The sequence below is a fragment of the Mustelus asterias genome, chromosome 1 (genome assembly GCF_964213995.1).
Source record: "Mustelus asterias chromosome 1, sMusAst1.hap1.1, whole genome shotgun sequence".
Classification (NCBI taxonomy): domain Eukaryota; kingdom Metazoa; phylum Chordata; class Chondrichthyes; order Carcharhiniformes; family Triakidae; genus Mustelus; species Mustelus asterias.
Window position 1 is genome coordinate 148828013 of NC_135801.1, and position 17015 is coordinate 148845027.

General features: G+C 43.1%; 1 protein-coding gene across 1 annotated transcript in view; it reads right to left on the minus strand.

The window, feature by feature from the left end:
- Positions 1-1535: 1535 nt before the first annotated feature.
- The window catches only part of slc45a2 (solute carrier family 45 member 2), a 75763-nt gene continuing 60283 nt past the window's right edge, over positions 1536-17015 (minus strand). The window contains exon 8 of the mRNA XM_078225190.1: positions 1536-1648. The gene's annotated coding sequence lies outside the window, so the exon portion shown is untranslated. The remainder of the gene's footprint in view (positions 1649-17015) is intronic.

The following is a 17015-nucleotide window of genomic DNA, read 5'->3' on the forward strand; positions in this document are numbered from 1 at the left end:
CAGGTCAATGTTAACGTGTCCTTTGAGAAATCCCTGGGATCGGGTGCAATGCTGGGTTTATATCTATGAATATAAATGTAATATAACATATTGTGGTGTGTAAACCTGGCAGTGACCTAACCCCATTGGTTTCCTGAATACCAAGTTTGTAAAATTAACATCCCCTACAAGTGTCCTGGTGCTATCATAAACCAAAAAGTGAAAGAAAACTAATATATCCTACTCCAGTAGTTTCTATGTTTATAGCATAAACTTCGCAGATAGATGTTGGTCTTCATTGTTTCTACCTTTTGTAATAATAAATAGATTAACATCTGAAGAGACAGGAAGTTAAACATTTAGCCAATACCATTTCCTGTTTTTGAGGCACTGATCATCTTTGTGTACATGAAACATGTACAGCAAAATAAGATTTTATGAAAACCTTTTATTACCTTGCAAATCTTATGGCATTCAGTCATAAGAGTGACACTGTAATGATCTCCATGCATGATTTTCCCCAATTTATACTTAATCACCTGATGCGACTAGCATGCTGATGTATTGAATAGCTTGTGCATTTATCGATACTGCCCTAGAAGCACTTAATCCATCAGTCATTTGTGAAGCCCAAGATAATAATAAATCTGTGGTGCCATTGAGACAGGAATCTCTGCCACACTACATCTTGCTGACTGATTTAGATGTGGATTGTTCACATACCATTGTTTTATCAGCACAATCCAGGCCCAGGTTTATACTTGAAAGAAGTTGAGCTATCTCATCCTAACATACATATGGGTGCCCCTCTTAGAAGCTATAACATTGCACTCAGCCGTGTGAAATCCCAATATCTGTCATAGCAAATAAATTGTGTGGCTACGGTTTTGTTTGAGACGTTTATTATAGTTTCATGTCAGACTCTCAGAAAACTACCAACTCTTCTGACATGTACAAGAAGTTTATGGTTATATGTAAAAGCCAAGTGTAATGTAAATTTATTTGCAATAAATGTTTCCCCATTATTATAGAATATCCGTGTTTTTGCATCAATAAGATAATTTTCGACATCAAATAATTTCCAGTCACAAAATGAAGAGAGATAAAAATCAGGTGATTTCTGTCTTTTCTCAGCTCATAGATCTCAGGTGTAGATCAGTAGCAGTATTCCTGTCTCTAATACAGGAAGGTATGGGTTTAAGACTTGACCACATAATGTAGGCTGACAATTAATTATTGTACTGAAGGAGTGCTACAGTGTTGCAGGTAATTGTCGTTTGAATGAGAAATTAAAGCAAGGCTGTGACATTCCTTGCAGATGGACAGGAAAGATTCCACGATACTATTTGAAGAAGAGTAGGACAGTACTTCCAGTGGTCTGACTAATATTTTCCTCAGCTAATACCGCCAGGAAAAAAAAATTGGTTACCTTTGTCATTAATGTTTGTGGACCTTGTCGTAACTTGAGACACATATGCAAAACTAGTAACAGTAGCCAACTTCAAATGTGCTCCATCAGCTATGAAAAGATTTGATGCATTCTAAGGACATGAAACATGCTGTATAAATGTATTTTATTTCTTTCCTGGATTTGCAAGAAGGTTGACAAAGAGCTCCACGAGTGTTGAATTTGGGTATTCTATTTTTTTATCCTGAGTCAGTCCAGAGACTGCAAAAAAGAACCAAGAAAAGAACAGTGTTATCATTTGAATCTTTTAAGATGTATATATATTAAAATACCACTTGACATCCTAGTCATGTCGAAAATATTTGTTTCTGTAAATTATTTAAGTTTAAATAAAATTGATTAGTTGCTTTATTCTCAACAAATTTGGTATAACCTGTCATACATTTTCATCATCCAATATACTGAATATGCATCAAGAACTACCATGCAAATTCCAACATATAATGCATCTTAATCCGTTACAACTTTAGCATCTAGCAGCCATGATTCCAAACTTTGTTCTAACCATTCTGCTGGAAAATCAGTGAGGTGGTATAAGGCCAAGGCTGTGTTGTCTGCCATCTTATTTAAGACACCGGATATATTAGCATTGACTCATTTTATTGCTGTGATTGAAGTTCCACAGGTTAGTCATTGTCTCTCTGGAAGAAGGCATCCTTGTGACATTAACCAAAATAAAAACCCAATTATCTTCCTAGTTGGACCCATCAAAGTGACAGTATCAGTGCTAGTGCATGTTCTGCATGAGAATTATGACAATACATCCTCAGAATGAATCAACTTCCCAGGATAATTCATTGTGTGGGAGGTGCAATGCCAGAAGTTGTAAAGGAGAAAGACCCAGTAGCGAGAAAATATATGAATTAATATTGGCAAAGTAAGAATGTTGCAACTTTTGAAGATCTTCATATTTCATTGACATCTGAAATCATGTGAAAATTGCTGAATATTGTATGATGTGTGGGTTGCTGATCTTTAATTCTGTTGTGTGGTAGCTGCAAGTTTCCAATCTTCCCATTGTTGATGATCAGCCAATCAATGTTTCCTCTTCTTTAGAATCATAATACCATAAGAAATAGAACATAGAACATAGAACATTACAGCGCAGTACAGGCCCTTCAGCCCTCGATGTTGCGCCGACCAGTGGAACCAATCTAAAGCCCCTCTAATCCACACTATTCCAATATCATCCATATGTTTATCCAATAACCATTTGAATGCTCTTAATGTTGACGAGTCCACTACTGCTGCAGGCAGGGCATTCCACGCCCTTACTACTCTCTGAGTAAAGAACCTACCTCTAACATCTGTCCTATATCTCTCACCCCTCAATTTAAAGCTATGTCCCCTCGTGCTAGCTATCACCATCCGAGGAAAAAGGCTCTCACTATCCACCCTATCTAATCCTCTGATCATCTTGTATGCCTCTATTAAGTCACCTCTTAACCTTCTTCTCTCTAACGAAAACAACCTCAAGCCCCTCAGCCTTTCCTCATACGATTTTCCCACCATACCAGGCAACATCCTGGTCAATCTCCTCTGCACCCTTTCCAACAATTCCACATCTTTCCTATAATACGGCGACCAGAACTGTACGCAATACTCCAAATGCGGTCGCAACAGAGTTTTGTACAGTTGCAGCATGACCTCCTGGCTCCGAAACTCAATCCCTCTACCAATAAAAGCTAACACACCGTACGCCTTCTTAACAACCCTATCAACCTGGGTGCCAACTTTCAGGGACCTATGCACATGGACACCCAGATCCCTCTGTTCATCCACACTACCAAGTATCTTACCATTAGCCCAGTACTCTGTATTCCTGTTACTCCTTCCAAAGTGAATCACCTCACACTTTTCCGCATTAAACTCCATTTGCCACCTCTCAGCCCAGCTCTGCAGCTTATCTATGTCCCTCTGTAACCTGCCACTTCCCTCTGCACTGTCTACAACTCCACCGACTTTCGTGTCATCCGCAAATTTACTAATCCATCCTTCCACGCCCTCATCTAGGTCATTAATAAAAATGACAAACAGCAGTGGCCCCAAAACAGATCCTTGCGGTACACCACTAGTAACTGAACTCCAGGATGAATATTTCCCATCAACCACCACCCTCTGTTTTCTTACAGCCAGCCAATTCCCGATCCAAACCACTAAATCACCCTCAATCCCATGTTACCGTATTTTCTGCAAAAGCTTACCATGGGGAACCTTATCAAACGCTTTGCTGAAATCCATATACACCACATCAACCGCTTTACCCTCATCCACCTCTTTGGTCACCTTCTCAAAGAACTCAATAAGGTTTGTGAGGCACGACCTACCCTTCACAAAACCGTGCTGACTATCCCTAATCAAATTATTCCTTTCTAGGTGATTATAAATCCTATCTCTTATAATCCTTTCCAATACTTTGCCCACAACAGAAGTAAGGCTCACCGATTACCAGGGTTGTCCCTACTTCCCTTCTTGAACAAGGGGACAACATTTGCTATCCTCCAGTCTTCTGGCACTGTTCCTGTAGACAATGACGACACAAAGATCAAATAGGAACAGGCTTAGGCCATTCGGCCCCTTGAGCCTACTCTGCCATTCAATAGGATCATGGCTGATCCATCTTTTTCACATCCATCTTTTTGTCCATTCTCCGTAAGCCTTGATTCTCTTACTGATCCAAAATCTACATATTTCAGCCTTAAATATACACAAAGGCCAGAACTCTACCACCTTGCCCACCAAGGAATCAGAGCAGGTAAGAGTTTGACAACGGAAATCTCCTTTGACCTCGGGTGGGAGTTTCTGGTCTCACCTGAGCCAGGCCCTAAAATCCCACCCAATGACTCTACCCCCACAGCTCTCTGTGGCAATGAATTCCAAAGATTCACAACCCCCTGAGGGAAGAAATTCCTCCTCATCTCAGTCTGATCTTGGCATCCCTTTATTCTGTTCCCTTCCCATGAGAGGAAACATCCTCTCAGCATTTACCCTGTCAAACCCATTAAGAATCCTCTCCATTGAAATGAGATCACCTCAAATTCTAATGAGTAAATATGGTCTCATACCTTGTACAGTTGCAGCAAAACTTCCTACTCTTACACTCCAACCCCCCTGAAATAAGGGCCAACATTCCATTTGCCTTCCTGATTACCTGCTGAGCGAGTTTTCTGTGTTTTATGCACAAGTCCCTTTGTGTTGCAGCTTTCTGCAATTTTTCTCCATTTAAATAATACTTTGTCTTTTGTTCTCCCTTCCAAAATGAACAACTTCACATTTTCCCACATTATACTCCATTTGACAACTTTTTGCCCATTTATTTAACCTATCAATATCTCATTGTAAACTGTTTGTGGTCTTCTCGCAACATGCCTTCCCACCTATTTTTGTACTATCTGCAAATTTGGCTACAATTTCACTTCCCTTCCTCCAAGTCATTAATATACATTGTGAACAGCACTAATCCCTGTGGAACTCCATTGGTTTCAGGTCACCAACTTGAAAAAGAACCTCTCATCGCCACTCGCTGTTTCTTGCCCATTAGCCAATTCTCCATGCCAATATACTACCTCCAACACCACAGGTGCTTATCTTATAACATAACCCTTTGTGAAGTACCTTGTCAAAATGCCTTCTGGAAGTCCAAATACAATACATCTACTGGTTCCCCTCTATCCACTCTGGTTGAGATTTCCTCAACAATCTCTGATAAATTAGGCAGACACGATTTCCCTTTCATGAAGCCATGTTGATGCTGCTTGATTACATTATGATTTTCCAAAGGTGTTGCTATTACGTCCTTAGTAATTGATTCCAACATTTTTCCAACAACAGATGTTCGACTAATCTGCCTATAGCTACCTGCTTTTTGCCTCCCTCCCTTTTTGAATAGGGGTGTCATGTTGGCAGTTTACTAATCCTCTGGCACCTTTCCAGAATCTAAGAATTTTGGAAAATTACAAACAATGCATCCATTATTTCTGTGACTACTTCTTTTAGGATCCTAGAATGCAAGCCATCAGGACCAGGAGACTTATCTGCCTTTAGCCCCATTAGTTTTGTCCCATCATCACCATCACTTCTCTAGTGATGGTAATGATGGGATGTTTGACGTACCTTCCACTGTAAAGGCTGATGCAAAATATCTGTTTAACTCCTCTGCCATATACTTGTTCCCCATAACTATCGCCCCAGATTTATTTTCTAAGGGTCTATGTTCACTTTGACTTCTCTCTACCTCATAGAGTTACAGAGGTTTACAGCATGGAAACAGGCCCTTCGGCCCAACTTGTCCATGCTGCCCTTATTTTTTTTTTAAACCCCTAAGCTAATCCCAATTGCCCACATTTGGCCCATATCCCTCTATACCCATCGTACCCATGTAACTATCTAAATGCTTTTTAAAAGATAAAATTGTACCTGCCTCTACTACTACTTCTGGCAGCTTGTTCCAGACACTCACCACCCTCTGGACAGTTTTGTATCTCTCCCCTCTCACCTTAAACCTATGCCCTCTAGTTTTAGACTTCCCTACCTTTGGGAAAAGATATTGACTGTCTCGCTGATCTGTGCCCCTCATTATTTTATAGACGTCTATAAGGTCACCCCTCAGCTTTCTACGCTCCAGAGAAAAAAGTCCCAATCTATCCAGCCTCTCCTTATAACTCAAACCATCAAGTCCCAGTAGCATCCTAGTAAATCTTTTCTGCACTCTTTCTAGTTTAATAATATCCTTTCTATAATAGGGTGACTCATAACCTTGTAAACCTCTATCAAGTCACCCTTCAACCTCTGTCATTCCAGTCAGCGACTGATACACAAGGACACCAAGGTCTCGCTGAGTATCCACCTCTCTCAATTTACAACCATTCAAGCAATAATCTGCCTTTCTGTTATTGCTACCAAAGTGGATAATCACAATGTGATCAACCACATTGCTGTGGCTCTGGAGTCACAAGTAGGCCAGACCAGATAAGGACAGCAGATTTCCTTTTCCCGAAAGGACATTAGTGAATCAGATGGGTTTTTACAACAATCAACAACAGTTTCATGGTCATCAGTAGATTCTTAATTCCTGATATTTTGTATTGAATTCAAATTCCACCATCTTCTGTGGTGGGATTTGAACCCAGGTCCCCAGAACATTAGCTGAGTTTCAGCATTAATAGTCCAGCAATAATACCTCTTGGCCATCACCTCCCTGCAGTTTTCTTCATAACAACATAAGAACTAGGAGCAGGAGTAGGCCATTTGGCCCCTCGAGCCTGCTCTGCCATTCAATAAGATCATGGCTAATCTTTTCGTGGACTCAGCTCCACTTACCCGCCCACTCACCATAACCCTTAATTCCTTTACTGTTCAAAAATTTATCTATCCTTGCCTTAAAAACATTCAATGAGGTAGCCTCAACTGCTTCACTGGGCAGGGAATTCCACAGATTTACAATCTTTTGTGTGAAGAAGTTCCTCCTCAACTCAGTCCTAAATCTGCTTCCCCTTATTTTGAGGCTATGCCCCCTAGTTCTAGTTTCACCCACCAGTGGAAACGACTTCCCTGCTTCTATCTTACCTATTCCCTTCATGCATCTCCTAGCATTTTAATTTTAGCACCGCAATGTCTGTAACCAAGGTCCTCTATAATTGTTACTGATGCAAAATACTAGGCATCATATATATTTTAATCTGGCCTAATGCAGTGTCCTGGGGTTTTAATATCCTTTGGGGATTGCTCAGTGGGGCTGGATTTGGGGATAATTGACAGGTCAGGTGATGTCTGGTTGGACAGGTCTTTTTTCCACACAGAAAGCCAAAGTTTTAGGAAGGCAGTGGCAAGATTTCTCTGGCCGTTCACGCTGGCAGGATTCTCCAGTCCTGCTGGCAACGCAGCCCCTGCTCGCGGGTTTCCCGTCGGTGTGGGGGCGACATCACTGGGAATTCCCATTGACAGCAACGGGACCAGAGAATCCCGCCGCTAGCAAACAACACGCCACTTCCCACCAGCAGGAAACATGTGGTTTGGAGGCCGGTGTTATTAGCCCCAGTCTGGTTTCTATCTCTGTCTCTCTCTCCAGAGGCATGCTGAAAGTTCCAGGGCTGGAAAGCCTCAGAGTTTTAATCCAACATACAAAAGGGCCAATTCACAGTAGGTGTTAAAATCTCTTATCAACTTTTACAGATGCACCATAGAAAGCATTCTTTCTGGTTATATCACAGCTTAGTATGGCTCCTGCTCTGCCCAAGACCGCAAGGAGCTACAAAAGGTCGTGAATGTAGCCCAATCCATCACGCAAACCAGCCTCCCATCCATTGACTGTGTCTACACTTCCCGTTGCCTTGGCAAAGCAGCCAGTATAATCAAGGACCTCACACACCCCAGACATTCTCTCTTCCGCCTTCTTCCGTCGGGAAAAAGATACAAAAGTCCGAGGTCATGTACCAACCGACTCAAGAACAGCTTCTTCCCAGCTGCTGTCAGACTTTTGAATGGACTTACCTTGCATGAAGTTGATCTTTCTCTACACCCTAGCTATGACTGTAACACTACATTCTGCACTCACTCATTTCCTTCTCTATGAACGGTATGCTTTGTCTGTATAGCGTGCAAGAAACAATACTTTTCACTGTATCCCAATACATGTGACAATAATAAATCAAATCAAAAATCCACCATCACATGAGCATACTTGCTTTCTGTGCTAAGTCTAAAAAGGGGTGTGTGTTTGTGAGATGTTGTTTGACTTGGAACAACAGAGAGAGCTAGCTGTTAAGGTTTATACAATATCATGGTTGTTTTCTTGTAATTAGTTAAGGTTATGCTAATTCTTTTTGTTACATTTTAACTGTGTTCTTAAATAATGACGAGTGAGAATACAGGAATGAGATAGAGAATCTGGTGAACTGGTGCGGCAACAATAATCTCTCCCTCAATGTCAACAAAACGAAAGAGATAGTCATCGACTTCAGGAAGCGTAGTGGAGAACATGCCCCTGTCTACATCAACGGGGACGAAGTAGAAAGGGTCGAGGAAAGCCCACCAACACCTCTACTTTCTCAGAAGATAAAGGAAATGGCAGTAAATATACAGTAAATGGCAGAACTCTTAAGAGTATTGATAGGCAAAGGGATCTGGGTGTAGAGGTAAACAGGTCACTGAAAGTGGCAATGCAGGTGGAGAAGGTAGTCAAGAAGGCATACGGCATGCTTGCCTTCATCGGCCGGGGCATTGTGTTTAAAAATTGGCAAGTCATGTTGCAGCTTTATAGAACCTTAGTTAGGCCGCACTTGGACTATAGTGTTCAATTCTGGTCGCCACACTACCAGAAGGATGTGGAGACTTTGGAGAGGAGACAGAAAAAATTTACCAGGATGTTGCCTGGTATGGAGGGCATTAGCTATGAGGAGAGGTTGGAGACACTTGGTTTGTTCTCACTGGAACGACGGAAGTTGAGGGGCGACCTGATAGAAGTCTACAAGATTATGAGAGGCATGGACAGAGTGGATAGTCAGAAGCTTTTTCCCAGGGTGGAAGAGTCAATTACTAGGGGGCACAGGTTTAAGGTGCGAGGGGCAAGCTTTAAAACAGATGTACGAGGCAGATTTTTTACACAGAGAGTAGTGGGTGCCTGGAACTCGTTGCTGGGGGAGGTAGTGGAAGCTGATATGGTAGTGACTTTTAAGGGGCGTCTTGGCAAGTACATGAATAGGATGGGAATAGAGGGATATGGTCCCCGGAAGTGTAGGGGGTTTTAGTTAGGTTGAGCAGCATGGTCGGTGCAGGCTTGGAGGGCCGAAGGGCCTGTTCTTGTACTGTAATTTTCTTTGTTCTTTGTTCTTAGAAATTTGGCATGCCAGCTATGACTCTCACCAACATTTACAGATGCACCATAGGAAGCATTCTTTCTGGTCGTATCATAGCTTGGTATGGCTCCTGCTCTGCCTAAGACTGCAAGAAGCTACAAAGGGTCAGGAATGTAGCCCAATCCATCACGCAAACCAGACTCCCATCCATTGACTCCATCTACACTTCCCGCTGCCTCGGCAAAGCAGCCGGCATAATTAAGGACCCCACGCACCCCGGACATTCTCTCTTCCACCTTCTTCCTTTGGGAGAAAGATAAAAAGTCTGAGGACACGTACCAACCGACTAAAGAACAGCTTCTTCCCTCCTGCCATCAGACTTTTGAATGGACCTATCTTGCACTAAATTGATTTTTCTACACCCTAGCTATGACTGTAACAGTACATTCTGCACTCTCTCCTTTCCTTCTTTATGAACGGTATGTTTTGCCTGTATAGTGCACAAAAAACAATACTTTTCACTGTATACTAATACATGGGACAATAATAAATCAAATCAAAATCAAATCAAATAAACTTTGTTTGATAAAAGCTTCCGAGTGGGTCACTTGAATCATACCTGAAGTGAAACATATCATTTATCCCATGCCAAGTTCAAAGTGCAAAACTTATGATCTAGGCTGACTTCATAAAACACCATGGGGCGGCACAGTGGTTAGCACTACTGCCTCACAGCGCCAGGGACACAGGTTCAATTCCCGACTTGGGTCACTGTCCGTGTGGAGTTCGTCCTCTCCTCCCGCGTCTGCGTGGGTCCCACCCAGGCGCTCCACCCCCCCCCCCTCCCCCTGCCCCACAGTCCAAAGACGCGCGGGCCAGGTGAATTGGCCATGCCAAATTGACCATTCGTGTCAAGGAGACTAACTAGGGTAAATGCATTGGGATAGGGCCTGGGTGGAATTGTGGTCGGTGCAGACTCAATGGGCCAAATGGTCTCCTTCTGCACTGTAGGGATTCTATGATTATTCTATGTTAACATCCTAGGGTTACTGGCCTGGGACATGACAGAGGGGTCAGTGATTCATACTGCTTGGGAAGCCAGGATGATTGGCTGAGGTGCCACGGTGGCACAGTGGTTAGCGCTGCTGCCTCACAGCACCAGGGATCCAGGTTCAATTCTGGCCTCAGGTCACTGTCTGTGTGGAGTTTGCAGGTTCCCCATGTCTGCGAGGGTTTTTTTTATAAGGTCACCCCTCAGCCTCCTACGCTCCAGAGCAAAAAGTCCCAGTCTATTCAGCCTCTCCTTATAACTCAATCCAACAAGTCCCGGTAGCATCCTAGTCAATATTTTCTGCACTCTTTCTATAATAGGGTGACCAGAATTGCACACAGTATTCCAAGTGTGGCCTTACCAATGTCTTGTACAACTTCAACAAGACGTCCCAACTCCTGTATTCAATGTTCTAACCGATGAAACCAAGCATGCCGAATGCCTTCTTCACCACTCTGTCCACCTGTGACTCCATTTTCAAGGAGCTATGAACATGTACCCCTAGATCTCTTTGTTCTGTAACCTCATTTAAAGAAGCCCTTATTGTCAATTTTTATACTCCTTGCTAGTTTACTCTTGTAGTTTATTTTCTCTTTCTTTATTATCTTTTTAGTCCTCTTTTACTGAATCCTGAATTTATTACAGCTTTCTGGGCTATCACTGACTTTAGCCGCCTTATATGCTTTTTCTTTCTCCTTAATATTCTCCTTAATTTCCCTTGGTTAGCCATGGTTGGTTTATCTCTCTCTTGAAGTTACATTGGGTTAGCCATTATCTCTCTGGAAGAGTGCAGAGCCTTGTAATGCCCTGTGGCATTAACCAAAATGCAACTAAAACCCAACTATTTGCCTAATTGGACCCATCAAAGTGACGGTACTTGTGCCAGTGCATGTTCTGTCTGAGAATTGTGACAGTACATCTTCAGAATGAATGTTTTAAATTGTGGCATAGGATCATTTACATCCATCTACTTTAACGAATCAACTTCCAAAGAGGATTCATTATGTGGGAGATTCAATGATCCCTCTCTTAGAATTTTTCCTCTTTACTGGGAGTCATGAATTACCTCCTTAAATGCCTGCTACTGCTTGCTTACTGCCTTTCCTGTCACTCCATCTGCCCGTCCACTTTAGCTAATTCTATCCTCATCTCATTATAATTCCTTTTATTTAATTTAAACACAGTTGTTTCCAATACAATTTTCTCAGTTTCAAACTGAATATTAAATTCTTTGTAATGATCACTACTTCTGAGGGAATCTTTTACTTTAAGCAAACTGGCAGTTTTTCAATTGGCAAATCTGTTGACATCATCTTTGGGTCTCTCTCTCTCCCTTATGTTCTATGCCCGGTTCTCCTGCGATGGGGGATAAACACAGCTCAGAGTAGTGCTCACACAATGGATTACTGCTGCAGAAAGAGAAACAAAAACTATAGAGATTGCAGACCTTAAAGATATAGTCCACGTGACAAAAACTGCCAATAGATTACTTGCATAAGAAAGTAGAATTTTAAGGATCAATTTTGCTCAGTTGGTAACTCGCACTCATAAACCATCAAGCTGCATTCCAGGACTAGTCAAGGATCACACATATTTTTTAAACAGATTTATCAACTTATCCTGCTACCTGGAAATATATTGTGCACATAAATGGCTATTTCTTTGTTTTACATTGATATAAAGCTGAATTTTGGTTTTCTTATGATATTTTCCACTCTTGTCCACCACAACACCCGCTACGAACCTGGATTGGAAAATCCTGATCTATGAAACATTCCTGGGCATTGCACTGTGGTTCTTAAAATGGAGATTACACTGATTCCTTCTGTCAACCCTGTTAGACTGCCTTTACCCATGCTCATAATGGACTTCCTACCTGCAGTCACTGTACATGGCCTCCACAGAATATCTGAAAACCTAACTCACTTGTTGCTGATACAATGGACAAAACGGCTGTTCATTCTGCCACCAGGCAGATTCTGAAGCTATAAATGTTAGTCCTTTCAACCAGCTTCAGTCTTGACAGGTTACATTAAAGTTGAATTTGCCCTCCTTATCAGATGCAGTAATTCAGTGAAGGGCAATTTTTAAACTTCGAGCTGCCCTTGCATGATGAACGAATGCCCTGTGAGGAAATAGCAGCTGCTTAATAGCATTTCCCATGTTGGCAGATTTTATATTAGCCCATCACAAACGTTCAAATAGGGGGATGAATCAGACCAATTACTTTGCACCACTAATAGTGCGACCTACCATGCACAAGATACTGGCTTAATTTTCCTCCACAACAATTATTATATTTCAAGGGAATTCATTTTATTTGAAATATTTTGAGAGGTTTCAGGATTGGGATAAGACACTAAATAAAGGTAAGCATGTTTTTCCCTTTAAGTCTTTTATTGACTTAATTTCTTGGAATTTGCATGATTCCAGTCAAGCATAATAACTTTGTGAATCCATAGCTTTTCTTGTATGAATACATATACATTAAGTGTGATAGAATCCCTACAATACAGAAGCAGGCCATTTGGCTCATCAAGTCTGCACTGACTCTCTGACAGAGCATCGAATCCAGATCCTGTGCCATAACCCCACATATTTTCCCTACTAATCCCCTCTAACCAACACATCTTGGGGCACAAAGGGGCAATTTTAGCATAGCCAAACCACCTAACCTGAACATCTTGGGAGGATACCGGAGTACCCAGAGGAAACCCAAGCAGACACAGGGAGATTGTGCAAACCCCACATTAACAGTCACCTAACTGGAATTGAACCCGGGTCCGTGGAGCTGTGAGGTAGCAGTGTTAACCACTGAGCCAGGTTGTCCGTTGTCAGGCTACTCATCTTGGTTTGGTTTAGCTCAGTGGCTGGATGTCCGGTCAGTGATGCAATGTGACGCCAACACCGCAGGTTCAATTCCCATACCGGCTGAGGTTATTCATAAAGGCCTGCCTTCTCAACTTTGCCTCTTGCCTGAGGTGTGGTGATCCTCAGGATAAATTGCCACCAATCAGCTCTCCCCCTCAAAGGAGAGAGCAGCCTATGGTCAGCTGGGGTTATGGCAAATTTACCTTTTTACTTTTCTTTGTTCTGCATTAACACATTCTGATCTCTTAATGTACCACTATCAGCACCCATTTTAGCAATGATCACCACCATTTACATTCCTTTTGTCCTATTGTCCTTGACATCTTTGCTAATCTCTCCATAGTCTTCATCTATCACTGGTCCTCTTTTCAGCCCCTACGACTAGGTAATCCACACCACCCCCCCCCCACCCACCACCTACTTCTCCCCACCTCCCCTTCAAGATCCCACCGCCACCCGCCCCATCTCCCCTTCAACATCAGTATAGATCTCATCTCATCTTATTTCCAGTTTTTTTTAGGTCAGACAAAGAGTCATCCAGACTTGAAATGTTAAACGTTAGCTCTGTTCTCTCTTCACAGATGCTGTCAGACCTGCTGAGATTTTCCAACATTTTTAGTTTTTGTTTCCAATTCCAGCATCCGCAGTAGTTTTCTTTTACCTGTGCTATATAAAAAGGGCAGCACAGTGGCACCGAGGTTAGCACTGCTGCCTCACGGAACCAGGGACCCGGGTTCAATTCTGACCTCGGGTCACTGCCTGTGTGAAGTTTGCACATTCTCCCCATGCCTACATGGGTTTCCTCCCACAGTCCAAAGATGTGCGGGTTAGGTGGGATGGCCATGCTAAATTGCCCCTTAGCATCAGGGGGACTAGCTAGAGTAAATGCATGGGGTTATGGGGATAAGGCCAGGGTGGGATTGTGGTTGGTGCACACTGGATGGGCCAAATGGCCTCCTTCTGCACTGTAGGGATTCTATGGATCGTATGTGTTCAGTTAATGATGCACTTTTAATATATCCAGAGAATAAACGCAGGAGACGGTACTATTAAATTCAAATAGAGGCAAGTCAGGCACCTGCGGGAAACCTTATTGTTCGGCCAGTAGGGTCTAATCTTTGAGAAGAGACAGACTGCAGAGGAGTCATTAATTATTTTTTGTCAGGTTTGTATAAAGCATCAGTATTATATCCACAATGAGGCAATGTTGCATTAATATGTATCAATGCACTATTGAATTCAACATTAATAACCAGCAATGGAAGATGTGCAAAGTGGCCTTTTCATTGTGTTCTGATGCCCTTCTAAATGTCACTCGAACAGTTCACCAGAGGGTGCTTTTGTACTGCAAAATTGTTCATAGAACATAGAACATAGAACATTACAGCGCAGAACAGGCCCTTCGGCCCACGATGTTGCACCGACCAGTTAAAAAAAAAACTGTGACCCTCCAACCTAAACCAATTTCTTTTCGTCCATGAACCTATCTACGGATCTCTTAAACGCCCCCAAACTAGGCGCATTTACTACTGATGCTGGCAGGGCATTCCAATCCCTCACCACCCTCTGGGTAAAGAACCTACCCCTGACATCGGTTCTATAACTACCCCCCCTCAATTTAAAGCCATGCCCCCTCGTGCTGGATTTCTCCATCAGAGGAAAAAGGCTATCACTATCCACCCTATCTAAACCTCTAATCATCTTATATGTTTCAATAAGATCCCCTCTTAGCCGCCGCCTTTCCAGCGAAAACAATCCCAAATCCCTCAGCCTCTCCTCATAGGATCTCCCCTCCATACCAGGCAACATCCTGGTAAACCTCCTCTGCACCCTCTCCAAAGCCTCCACATCCTTCCTGTAATGTGGGGACCAGAACTGCACACAGTACTCCAAGTGCGGCCGCACCAGAGTTGTGTACAGTTGCAACATAACGCTACGACTCCTAAATTCAATCCCCCTACCAATAAACGCCAAGACACCATATGCCTTCTTAACAACAAGAACCAAAGAGCACAAATAAACCTACTTATACTGTGTGGCCACAGATAAAAAGAATTGCAAATGTTTTGGAGTTCTTACAAATTGGGATAATTGTTTCAAGACATTCCTCAATTGTATCGAAAGGAATATACAGACCATTGGTGCCTGCATCTTCACTTTGTCAATGTGAAGAGATGTCTAGTTACAGAACATAATGGGAAAACACTGCCTTGTGCCGTTGTAAGTGACGGTCTTGTCATTTATGGGATGCGTGTTGCTGGCTCAGCCAGTATTTATTGCTCATCGCTACTTGTCCTTGGGAAGGTGGTGGTGAACCATTTCTTGAACTGCAACAGTCCTTGTGGTTTGGGTACATTCGCAGTACTGTTAGAGAAGGAGTTTAAGGATTTTGACCAAGCAACTGTGAAGGAATGGTGATATACTTCCAAGTTAGGATGGAAGGCGATTCCCCTTTGGAGAGTGCGAGGCTCAGGGAGTGTGAGGTTCGGGGAGTGTGAGACTCGGGGAGTGTGAGGCTCGGGGCCCTCAGGGAGTGTGAGGCTCGGGGCCCTCGGGGTGTGTGAGGCTCGGGGCCCTCGGGGAGTGTGAGGCTCGGGGCCCTCGGGGAGTATGAGGCTCGGGGCCCTCGGGGAGTAGGAGGCTTGTGGCCCACAGGGAGTGTGAGGCTCGGGGCCCTCGGGGAGTGTGAGGCCCGAGGCCCTCGGGGAGTGTGAGGCTCAGGGCCCTCAGGGAGTGTGAGGCTTGGGGCTCTCGGGGAGTGTGAGGCTCGGGACCCTCGGGGAGTGTGAGCCTCGGGGAGTTTGAGGCTCGGGTTCCTCGGGGAGTTTGAGGCTCGGGGCCCTCGGGGAGTGTGAGGCTCGGGGTCCTCGGGGAGTGTGAGGCTCGGGGCTCTCGGCGAGTGTGAGGCTCGGGGCCCTTGGGGAATGTGAGGCTCGGGGCCCTGAGGGAGTGTGAGGCTCGGGGTCCTCACCAAGCGAGCCACCAATTTATGCTCTCGCACCAAGTCAAAATGATCGAGCAGAGGAATTGAACTGAAAATGAGTCTGTCTTCCTCATGCGCAGAAAAAAAAGAGGTACATGCTGCATCATTCTAACTGCAAAGCTGTGATCAAGACATCTTTGCAGCCTCATTATAAATATCACATTGCTAAAATGTACATAGCCCAATGGGTGCAATTGTGCTGTGCTGTAACAGTAATACAGTGCAAGTATTGATTTCCACCAGAGGAAATTAAGTTTACTTCATTCAAACAACTGTATATTCAACAATATAATAAGCAAGAAAGCCATATGTATTGATCTGGGTACAAATGTATTAATTCACAATAAAAACGTATTAAGCATAAAATTGATACTTTAAAAAATATTCTTTGACATTCAGTGCAAAGAAGCTCGAAAATCTGATAGAAGTGCTTAAAATGATAAAACGATTACAACGAGGTAAATAGAAGCAGATTTTGCAAGTGTCTGAGTAACCCCAAAGGAGGGGTGAAGATTAAAGATTATATTTAGAACAAAGTGAGAAGTCTCACAATACCAGATTAAAGTCCAACAGGTTTATTTGGTGGCACGAGCTTTTGGAGTGCTGCTTCTTCACTCACCTGATGAAGGGGGCAGCGCTCTGAAAGCTCGTGCTACAAATAACCTGTTAGATTTTAACCTGGTATTGTGAGACTTCTTACTGTGCCCACCCCAGTCCAATGCCGGCATCTCCACACCATTTAGAACAAAGGACAGCAGTCACTTTACACAGAGAACTGTGGAATTCACTTCCAGGATTTGTGGTGGAGGTCAAAACGATATCAAAATTCAAGACGAGATTGGATAGGTGGACAAAAACAGAGTAAAAAGT